Raw genomic sequence first — 10,168 nt, 5'->3', positions numbered from 1 at the left:
TCAGAAATTCCCACGCTTGGAAATATATTCCTTTGATAACTTTAGAAATGAGTTGTAGCGAGCACTCTCATAGACTGCGGATAGAACTGTAAACTGATTGAGGATCCGTCTAGAAGACAATTTACCGATATAAATCAAGAGCCTTAAAATGATCATGGATGAGTGAACAGTTGTGAGATACAGCAAATACAGTAAAATATTATTGTAGAACTTGGGTGGGTATGTGAGTGTTCACTGGAAAATGCTTTTGACATTTCTGTATGTTTGAAATTTTTAATAATAAAACATTGGGAGGTGGAAGGGCTCATGATTCACTAAGGGTGAAGCCTGAGGAAATATTCTGCTGATGCAATTTAAAAACCTGTATTGCAGAATGTTTGTGATGGACACCAATGACCTCTCTTTTCCTGGAAGCTGCCCTTCTCTCTCAGTCATGAGAGAGGGTCTCTGTAGCCACGCTCCATTCCTCTGGGCACTGTTGACTTAACGGGGCATTTAACCCACTCCTATCAGGTTTCCGTCTCCAGAAAGTTGGAATTTGGCTTATAAATTTGTGTTTGTTCTTGGCTGGTCTGTTAAATGGGAAAAATGTCAGAATTTAAGAGCTATACTGTGGCTGTTGAATAACAGCCCCCTCAAAAATATGTTGCAGTTCAAACCAAGGACCTCAGAAATGATCTTATTTAGAAATAGGGTCTTTGCGGGTGTAATTAGTTAAGATGAGATCATGCTGGAGTACGGTGAGCCCTTAATCCAACACGACTGGTATCCTTTTAAGAAGAGGAGAAGAGACACAGACAGACAGGGAGAACTCATGTGACGATGGAGGCAGAGGCTGGAGTGATGCATCCCCAAGCCCGGGGACACCAAGGACTGCAGAAAACTTCAGAACTAGAAGATGCGAGGAGGGCTCCCCCTACAGGTCTCAGAGAGAGCACTGCCTTGCTGACTCCTTGATTTCAGACTTCGAGCCTCAGAACTGTGAAAAGATAAATTTCTCTTGTCTTAAATTTCTGGTCCTTTGTTATGGCGGCCCTCGGTGACTAGCGCCGTGGCCGTCCTCCGCCATGTGGACTGAATAGAAGAAGGAAGCAGACGCGTTAAGAGATCGGGGAGGAGTGGGCTAGCGTCTCAGTCGAGGACATTCACTTTCTGCTTCCAGTCTCTTCCTGAAGACAGGCTACATCCCTGCCCTCGGCTCTGAGACCGCGCCTGCCCTTCACTTACAGAGCCCGTATTCTATTTCAGCCAGCTTGAGTCGCATGTTGCTTGTAACCAAGTTCTAATAACGAGAACCATGGGCAGTGCAGCCTCACTTATAACAGCAAAACAACAAGGGGAGCGGGGGGAGACCAACAGAATGGCTGACAACAGAGAACCAGTTAAATACACGGTGGTACGTTCATAAGAAAGGCTATTAAGCAGTCCATCAAAAATCACATTATTGAAGCGCATACACTCCTGCACTTTACACCTTTTTTCTTTAAACATTTTTTCTTTACACATTTTCCCCTTAAATGTGCTGCTGCCTCTGAATTACAGTGAGGTCCTTTTCCTCTGGGCGTAGAAAGTCATTCTTTTCGTCCCCAGATGTAGGAATTTAATTCCCCTCATTTCCCTTCACTCTAAGTTCAAGGCCACTGCCCTTTTTTGCCCCCTGGGAGCCCCTGCGGCCATCACAGCTTCCACAAGGAGAGGATGATGGAGTTTGTCGCCTTCCAGGTGCAGAGCTGACACTATGTGTCTGGACGGCAATGGTGGTGAGACGGGCCCTTTTTAAGAAAGGTGACCCTCCAGGACCCCTGTGCTCTCTGTTCCAATCTACCTGATCCTCTTGGAGAAACAGAGGCAAGGTCATCACTCCCTGCTAAATATCGCAGAGCCCTGGCTGTCCTCCTGGGATGTGGAACGGACACAAGGCTCCCCACAGACACGCGCCCCTCCATGGAACCTGCTGTACCCGAGCAGGCTTCCAAAAACTCACTGGCGTGAGGGTTGCTCATTTCTTTTTTATTAAAATAAAATACATACTAGAGCCCTAATTATGCCAGGTACTGTCCTAGGTGCTGTCACTGGCCCCCAAGAACACTCGGCTGGCAGAAGGGCCAGACGAGAAAATGGCACATTATACTGTTCTGATCCAGAGAAAGCTTCTGGGGCCCAGAAGAATAACTTCTCTTTGTGTTTGTTTGATTATGGTGGTAAAATACACACAAAATAAAATCTACCATTTTAAGTTCACAATTCAGTGGCATTAAGTACACTCACATTGTTGTGCAACCATCACCACCATCCATCTCCAGAAACTTTTCATCTCCCCAAACAGAAACTCTGTACCCGTTAAACAATCCCCATTACTCTGTCCTCTGGAAACCTCTGTTCTACTTTTTCGTCTTTATGAATTTGACTAATCTAAGTACTTCATTCAAGTGGAATCATATAGCTTGTCTTTTTGTGTCTGGCTTATTTAATACATATAACTACTATACAGGTGTTAGCATAAGTGCTTTCAAGATTCATCCATATTATAGTGTGTATCAGAATTTTATTCCTTTAGAAGGCTGAATAATACTCCATTGCATGGATATATCACATTTTATGTATCCATTCAACCATCCATGGACACTTGGGTCATTTCCGCCTTTCGACTACTGAGAATAATGCTGTAGTGAACAGTGGCATACACTGTTTAAGAACATTGGCGTGTCTGTTTAAGTCTGTTTTCAATTCTTTGGGGTACATACCTAGGAGTGGAATTGCTGGGTCATATGGTAACTCTATGTTTAACTTTTTGAGGAACTGTCATACTATTTTCCATAGCAGCTACACCGTTTTACATCCCTGCCAGAAGTGCACAAGGATTCCAATTTCTCCATGTTTTTGCCAACACTTGTCATTTTCTGGGTGTTTTTTTTTTTTTTCACAATAGCCATCCTAACAGATGTGAAGAATAATGTCTGTGCTGAATTTGGAAGAATGCATAGAACTAATTAAGCAACAGTGGGGGGAGAAGAATGCCCACAGCAGAGCCAGCAGTGTGTGGGATGTCAGGACTTCATGAGAGTTCCAGGGGCTGTGAGTAGAGTGGACAACTGGGGAGACCAGGGGGAGGCTGGGGCTCCAGGGAGAAACCAGACGTGGAGGGCCGTGGGGGCTGGGCCCAGGCAACGAGACACTCCCTAGAGCATCCGGAGCCCCAGGATAGCGTGGAGTGCGATGCAAGGCCTGGAGGCATGCAAGCTCGGCGGGGATCTCCTGGTCCTCTTGTCACCTGTGGACCTTCAGGCACGATATTCCACCTACCCGACTTCCATGTCCTCCACTGAAAGTGGGGACACAGTTGTGACTTCATCACAAGATGGCTGCCAGGCTGTAACGAGACAATCCAAGTAAAAGAGTCACACAGCCTCTGACCCAGGGCACTCACTCCCTGAATGATAGCCACTATTATCAAGGGGAGCGAATTATCCTCATAGTAAAATGATGATGGTGCAGACATTTGAGGAAGGCACTGAGCATAACATGGTGTCAGCCCCAGCCGGGCCACCTGGAAGATAAGAGAGGACTAAGCCTCCCTCCTCAGCAAGCTCACGACCCCTGGCAGGAGGCTCTGAGCCAGGCCTCCTTACTGCACTTTGGAGCTGCAGAAGCCGGGTGAGAATCTGTGGTGGACTTTATAAATTTTCTGCCAAATGTTCCACTTACCCTCCCCATTTCCCTATGGGAAAATGATCCTTCACTGTTACCAAGTGAATTGTGTCCCCTCAAAATTCATATGTTGAAGCCCTGACCCTCAATGTGACTGTATTCGAAGATGGGGTCTTTAAGGAGGTAATTAAGGTTAAATGAAGTCATAAGGGTGGGGTCCTAAGCCAGTAGGACTGGTGTCCTTATGAGAGGGAGAGACACACAGAGGAAAGGGCCCCTGAGGACACAGGCAGAAGGCAACCTTTCTACAAGCCAAGGAGAGAGGCCTCAGAAGAAACCAACCCTGTGGCACTCGATCTTGGACTTCCAGCCTCCAGAATTGTGGGACTATAAATTCCTGTTGCTTAAGCCACTCAGTCTATGGTATTTTGTTATGGCAGCTCTAGAAAACTAATACAGTCCCTCCTAGTTAAACTCATGTGTCCTGCTTGGTCCAATAAATGTGAGATGTGTGACTTCCAAACAGAAGATTTAAGAGCCTGTGTGTTGTTGTGTCGGGGACTCCTTTGACCTCAGCAACATTCCTGGTAGAGGCTACTCCAACACCTGGGTCCCAGAGTGAAGCTGATGTAGAGCAGAGCTGTAGACAACCCATGAGAGACAGGAAGGATGACTGAGAAATAAGCCTTTATTGTTTTAAGCCACTGACACGAGGGTTGTTTGTTACTGCAGCACCACCTAGCCCATCCTGACTGTTGTAGATGCTAAGATCCATAGCTCTGTGAGCTTGCATGAGTTTTTTTTCACCTCTCTGAGCCTCTTCTTATATATAAAAGAGGCATGATAATACCTGCCTTGTAGGGTCATTATTCCTTCACTCAACACATATTCACTGAGGGCTGCTGGGTGTCAGCCCTGGGCCAGGCATGGTGGTACAGCAGAAGCTGCAAAGACACATAACCTGCCTTCACGGACTTCACAAATAAGACAAAAGGAAGTGAACAAATAAATAATTACAAACTGTGATAACCTCTTATGGTAGGCAGGATGATGGACCCCCTAAAATGTCCATGTCCCAACCCCCAGAACTAGTGAATACGCTACATGACGTGGCAAAGGGGAATTCAGTTTGCTGATGGAATTAAGTGTTGCTGATCAGCTGACCCTAAAACAGGGAGAGTTTCCTGGATTATCTGGATGGGCCCTGTAATCACAGGGGTCCTTAAAAGGGGGAGATGGGGACAGGAGAGAGGGAACAGAGAGAAGTGACACGAGAAGGACATGGCCTGACGTTGTTGGTTTTAAAGATGGAAGATGGTGTGGATTTTAAAGGTGTGGTCAGGAAGGGCCTCTGAAGACTTGAAGTGTAAGCAGATCCATAAAGGATGAAAAGGTGAGAAGAGTTGTTTGGGGGCAGATTTCATAAGTTAATGAAGGTCATGAATTTAACCTCACGCTTGACTCCTAGGAAGCAACCAGTGTATAGTGACTATGATTACAAGACATGTATGTGTACAGTTTTCAGAAAAAATCCAGCAGCTGAGAGAGAAGGCCACGCACTTTCCTGCCCCTGTGCCTTTGCTCATGCCATGCCCTCTGCCTGGAACACCTTTCTCTTCTTTCACTGACTGGTAAGACCCTCCACGGGTATATATATGTATAACTGAATCGTCTTGCTGTACACCAGAAACTAACACAACATTGTAAATCAACTGTACTTTAGTAAAAAAAAAAAAAAAAGAAAGAAAGAAAAGAAAAAAAAAAAAGGACCCTCCCCCGGTGTCACAGGAGGCAAAGTCAGATGGTATTCCAGTTCCTTCCTCAGGGCTTTCATTTCATTCACTTCTGAGCAAATGTAACACACACATGACAATGTCCCCTAGAGGTACTTATTCTCATCCAGCCCCACGGCCTTCCTCTCCTCTCCTTTAAGGATGGAAAGGGTGCTACAGGAACTTGGGATTGACGGACAAGGGCAGACAAGCAATAATGACAATAACTGAGGTGCGGGGCTGGAAATTATAAGGAAATGAAAGGAAAAGAGATGTCCAGTTTATTCATCAACATCCCCACCCCTGCTTAAAAAAATTCTGGAGCAAGCACATACGAAGTTATCACCTATTACTTATTTATTATTATAATAATTATTATTAGCTATATGAAGCATGGTGGGAATTTGAGTTACTATTTCTGCTCATTGTACTAGAAAAAAATCAGGGTTTCTGGACAGTCCTCTCTTGCTCCTTAAATCATCTGTTTTATTCTTTTCTGGTCGGTGACCAAGACTTTGAGGATAGAACAAGAAGAGGAGCCTTCTGTACTTCAACAATATTATTGCTGTCCTTTCTGTCTTTTCCGGGAACAGTGGCCCAGGGCTGGTGTTTGATCAGCTCAGCCTCCAGCCAAAGTCAGCAGGACTTTTTGAAATTGTCTCCAATCTTGGTCACCCAACGCTGAATGCTCCATGCTTATTTGCTGAGCGCCCAAAGATCCACACAGAATGTGGGCTCAAAGTTCTAGAATTCAAGAAATTTAGTTATGTAAAATGCTTTGATCTTTTGTTCTTAAAACTCACAGTGTTGATAAAAGTGTAGCTGTTGAGACTGGTCCCAGTCAACCTGCAACGGAGGGCTGCTCAGGTTTCTCCACACACAGTGCACTTCCCCACTTCTGTGCCTTTGGTCATGAACCTGCCCTCACCTGGAACATCTCCTTGCCACACCAGGAACTCTCTTCCACATCAGATTCCCTCAAGCAGAGAAAACTGCTGGCTTATTCCATGATCCCAGACGACTTAACTGTTTATACCTTGTATATACCTTCACTGTAGCTTTTCATTGACCTGCCTCCCTCATTGGACTGTGAGCTCCTTCGGGCGGGGAGCACCTCTTCATCACGTTAACATCCCCAGGACCTGCCACCGTGCCTGAAATAAGGGGATATTCAGTAAATATTTGTCGAGTGAATGAGTGAAGGAAGGAATGAGTGAAAGAGTGAGTGAACAGTGAATTTTCCTTTGTTTACACCTGTAACCAAAGCCTTCTTTGCACTTTAGCTTTTAGATTCAAAGCCCTAAGAAGAGCCAGAGGGACTTCCCTGGTGGTACAGTGGTGGAGAATCCACCTCCCAAAGAAGGGGACATGGGTTTGAGCCCTGGTCCGGGAAGATCCCACATGCCTCAGAGCAACTAAGCCCATGCGCCACAACTACTGAAGCCCGCGTGCCTAGAGCCCGTGCTCCGCAACAAGAGAAGCCACCGCAATGAGAAGCCCACACACCACAACGAAGAGTAGCCCCCGCTCGCCACAACTAGAGAAAGCCCGTGCGCAGCAACAGAGACCCAACACAGCCAAAAATTAATTAATTAATTAATTAAAAAAAAAAGAAGAGCCAGAATGTTCTAGATGATAGCAAAGTGTACTGATAAACCTACCTTTTGATGGCTGAACCAGTGTTCTCTATATTCCCACACTTGGCCTTCAGTGCATAGCTGAGGGAAGCACCAACATACCTCACGCCATAGACTAGCTGACTCTTTTTGTCTTAATTTACCACAATTCTCTTTGGTCCTGAGTAGTACTTATTAAGTGACCCCAGGCCTACTAAACAGTTTGTGGTTGTGAGATATATTGTTGGAGCTGAGATTTAAACTGTAATACAAACATACACTCAGCAACACCTTGAAAATACCTTGGGGCATTGACAGCGCAATGTGTGTCTGGTCTTTTAAATACCTCACTGTGTCAACCTGCCGATGTGATGTGGAAACGACCCAAGCGTCCATCAGGAGAAGAACACGTACACTGTGGGCTGCTTATACAATGGGGTACAACCAGGGAATTCCCTGGCGGTCCAGTGGTTAGGACTCGGCACTTTCACTGCTATGGCCCAGGTTCAATCCCTGGTTGGGAAACTAAGATTCTGCAAGCCGCAAGGCACGGCCAAAAAAACAAAAAAACAGAAAACAACGGGGTACAACCAGCCATGCCATGGATGAAACTTACGAACATAACGCTAGCTGAAAGAAGCCAGACACAAAATAGTACATACTGATTGATCACACTTGTATAAAGTGCCAAAGCAGACAAAACTAATCTATGATGATAGTTCATGGTATTAGTTACCTTTTGAAGGGGGTGTTAGGGGTTTTTCTGGGGTGCTGATTACATGGGATGTTTGCTTTACAAAAATGTCAAGGAACTCTTACCCTTGAAGATTTGTGCTCTTTTTTAGCATATGTTTGTATTAGCCTGCTCAAAGTAACACAGACTGGGAGGCTTAAACAACAGATGTTTATTGTCTCACAGTTCTGGACACTGGAAGTCCAAGATCAAGGTGCTGGCAGGTTGCTTTCTCCTGAGGCCTCTCTCCTTGGCTTGTAGATGGCCGCCTTCTCACTGTGTCCTCACTTGGCCTCGTATGCATCTCTGGTATCTCTCCCTCTTCTTATGAGAACGCCAGTCCTATCAGGTTAGAGCCCTGCCCCTATGACCTCACTTAATCTGAATTACCTCTCTAAAGATCCTATCTCCAAATTTAGTCATTTGGAGATTAAGGCTTTGCCATTATGGATTTGGGGGAGACACAATTCAGTCCATAACAAGGTTATATTTTAATAAAAAGTTTACTTAAAGCAAAACAAAAGGCACAAACACAAACAAAAGAGTCCTTGGACTCCGAATCTTCCACAGGCAAGAGGCAGGCTTTGAAGGCTGGGCAGCCCCCTAGGAGATCAGGCTTCCTACCTCCCCCTTCAGATGTGAATAGAAGACTAATCACCAGGGGAAGGCTCTGAGGACGGAGGGGGCCAGAGTTCCTCCCAGAGAGCAGAACTGGAACCTAATCAAGGAACCACCTTTCTCCAGTGTGGGAGCCTTACAGTGTCCACCCATTAGGATTTCAGAATTGCCCCAAACCAGGGACTTCTGTGTGTCTCCTATTCTCCTTTCTGAAAGGGAGCATTTATGATGATTATCCTGTCCTGTCCCAACAACATTCATTGGGAGTTTGGGGGTGGGGAGGATCCTCTTCTTTTTAGTTCATGAGCTCTACACCATGAGGACTCACATCCTGACACGGGGGATCAACACCTCACCCAGACACCCAGGACTTTGAGCTGGGTGCAGTGATGGACGCTCCTCCCCCTTGGGGAGGGACTAAGCATGCTTCACGTGTAGAGGCAGAGCAATGTGTATACACGGAGGTCAGAGGGTAGACTCCTGCAGAGATTGTCTTGATCCTAACCAATCCACCTTCTCTTCTTGGACACAGAGGACTATTTCCCAGACTCCTTTGTAGTTATGTTGGGGTCACATGGCTGGCTTCCAGCCAATGGAATGTGAGTGGAAGGATGCCACCAGGCCTGGCCAAAAGTACCTGTGCAATCCTCCTCGTTCTCTCTTTGCTCTTTGGTCAGTCGGATGCAGAAGAGCCAATCAAGGACTCCAAGGAGGTTCTAGAACTGTGCTGTCCAATAGTTGCATGTGGCTGTCAATCACTTGAAACATGGCCCATCTAACATTAGATGTGGTGTAAGCGTAAAATATACACTGGGTTTCAAAGACTTAGTATGAAAAAAAGAATGTAAATAGCTCATTAAGCATTTTTGTATGATTACATGTTGAAATGATAACGTTTGGGATATTTGGGGTTATATTATTAAAATTAATCTCGTTTTTTTACTTTTTCAATGTGGTTACTAGAAATTTTTTTAATTCTGTGTGTGGTCGTGGCTCACATTATATTTCTGTTGGGCAGCCCTGTTCTAGAACAGTGTTTCTCCACTTTGTCTTGCATTATCACCCCCCCTAAGGAGACTTTTAGACATCTCTTCTCCTAATTTCTTCTCTCCTATGAAGTTTGAAACATATAGATATACTGTTTATCTGTTTAAAAAAAATCAGGCATCTACATAGCTCAGTCTATATATGATCTTAATGTCTCACCATGTCACACAGCCCCCAGCACCACCCCTTCATCTGGCTTTTGTTGCCAGCTTCCTTTTCATGGTGTCAGTTCACCCCACTGTGCCCTCTTCACTCCCTTTGCTCTCTGTGCCTTGAATGACTTTCTCCTCCTTCCAGACTCAGCTCTAGTGCTGCTTCCTCCAGGAAGCCCTACCAGTCTCCACTAACCCCAGACCCCATAAATGCTTTGGCCAGAATCAGAGCTGTTTTATGCATTAAGCACTACAGAGAAATAAACCATTAGTAATACAAAAAGAAAATGCTCGAGTCCGCTGTAAACGTCAGAGAGGAAATCACAGTGGAAAGATATTGAAGTCTTAGCCTGCTGTGCTTAAGATATTTCACTTTTGCACATTTTAAAAACACATGACCGTGTGAACTCATTGCTAGGGCCCCTCCCGGGTTAGGAGCTCTGAAGCTTAAGCCCCACAGGGTTTCTACAGAGAACTGAGTGCCTGTCTGTGGAAAGCTTTGCAGTCTTGTGCCCTGGTCGTGGGAACTTTTAAAGTAATTCAACAAAATAAATACTTGTTGAATTATGTTATATACAGTAC

Source organism: Eschrichtius robustus, chromosome 15, assembly GCF_028021215.1.
Source record: "Eschrichtius robustus isolate mEscRob2 chromosome 15, mEscRob2.pri, whole genome shotgun sequence".
NCBI classification, from domain to species: Eukaryota; Metazoa; Chordata; class Mammalia; order Artiodactyla; family Eschrichtiidae; genus Eschrichtius; species Eschrichtius robustus.
This window is presented reverse-complemented; position numbering follows the sequence as displayed.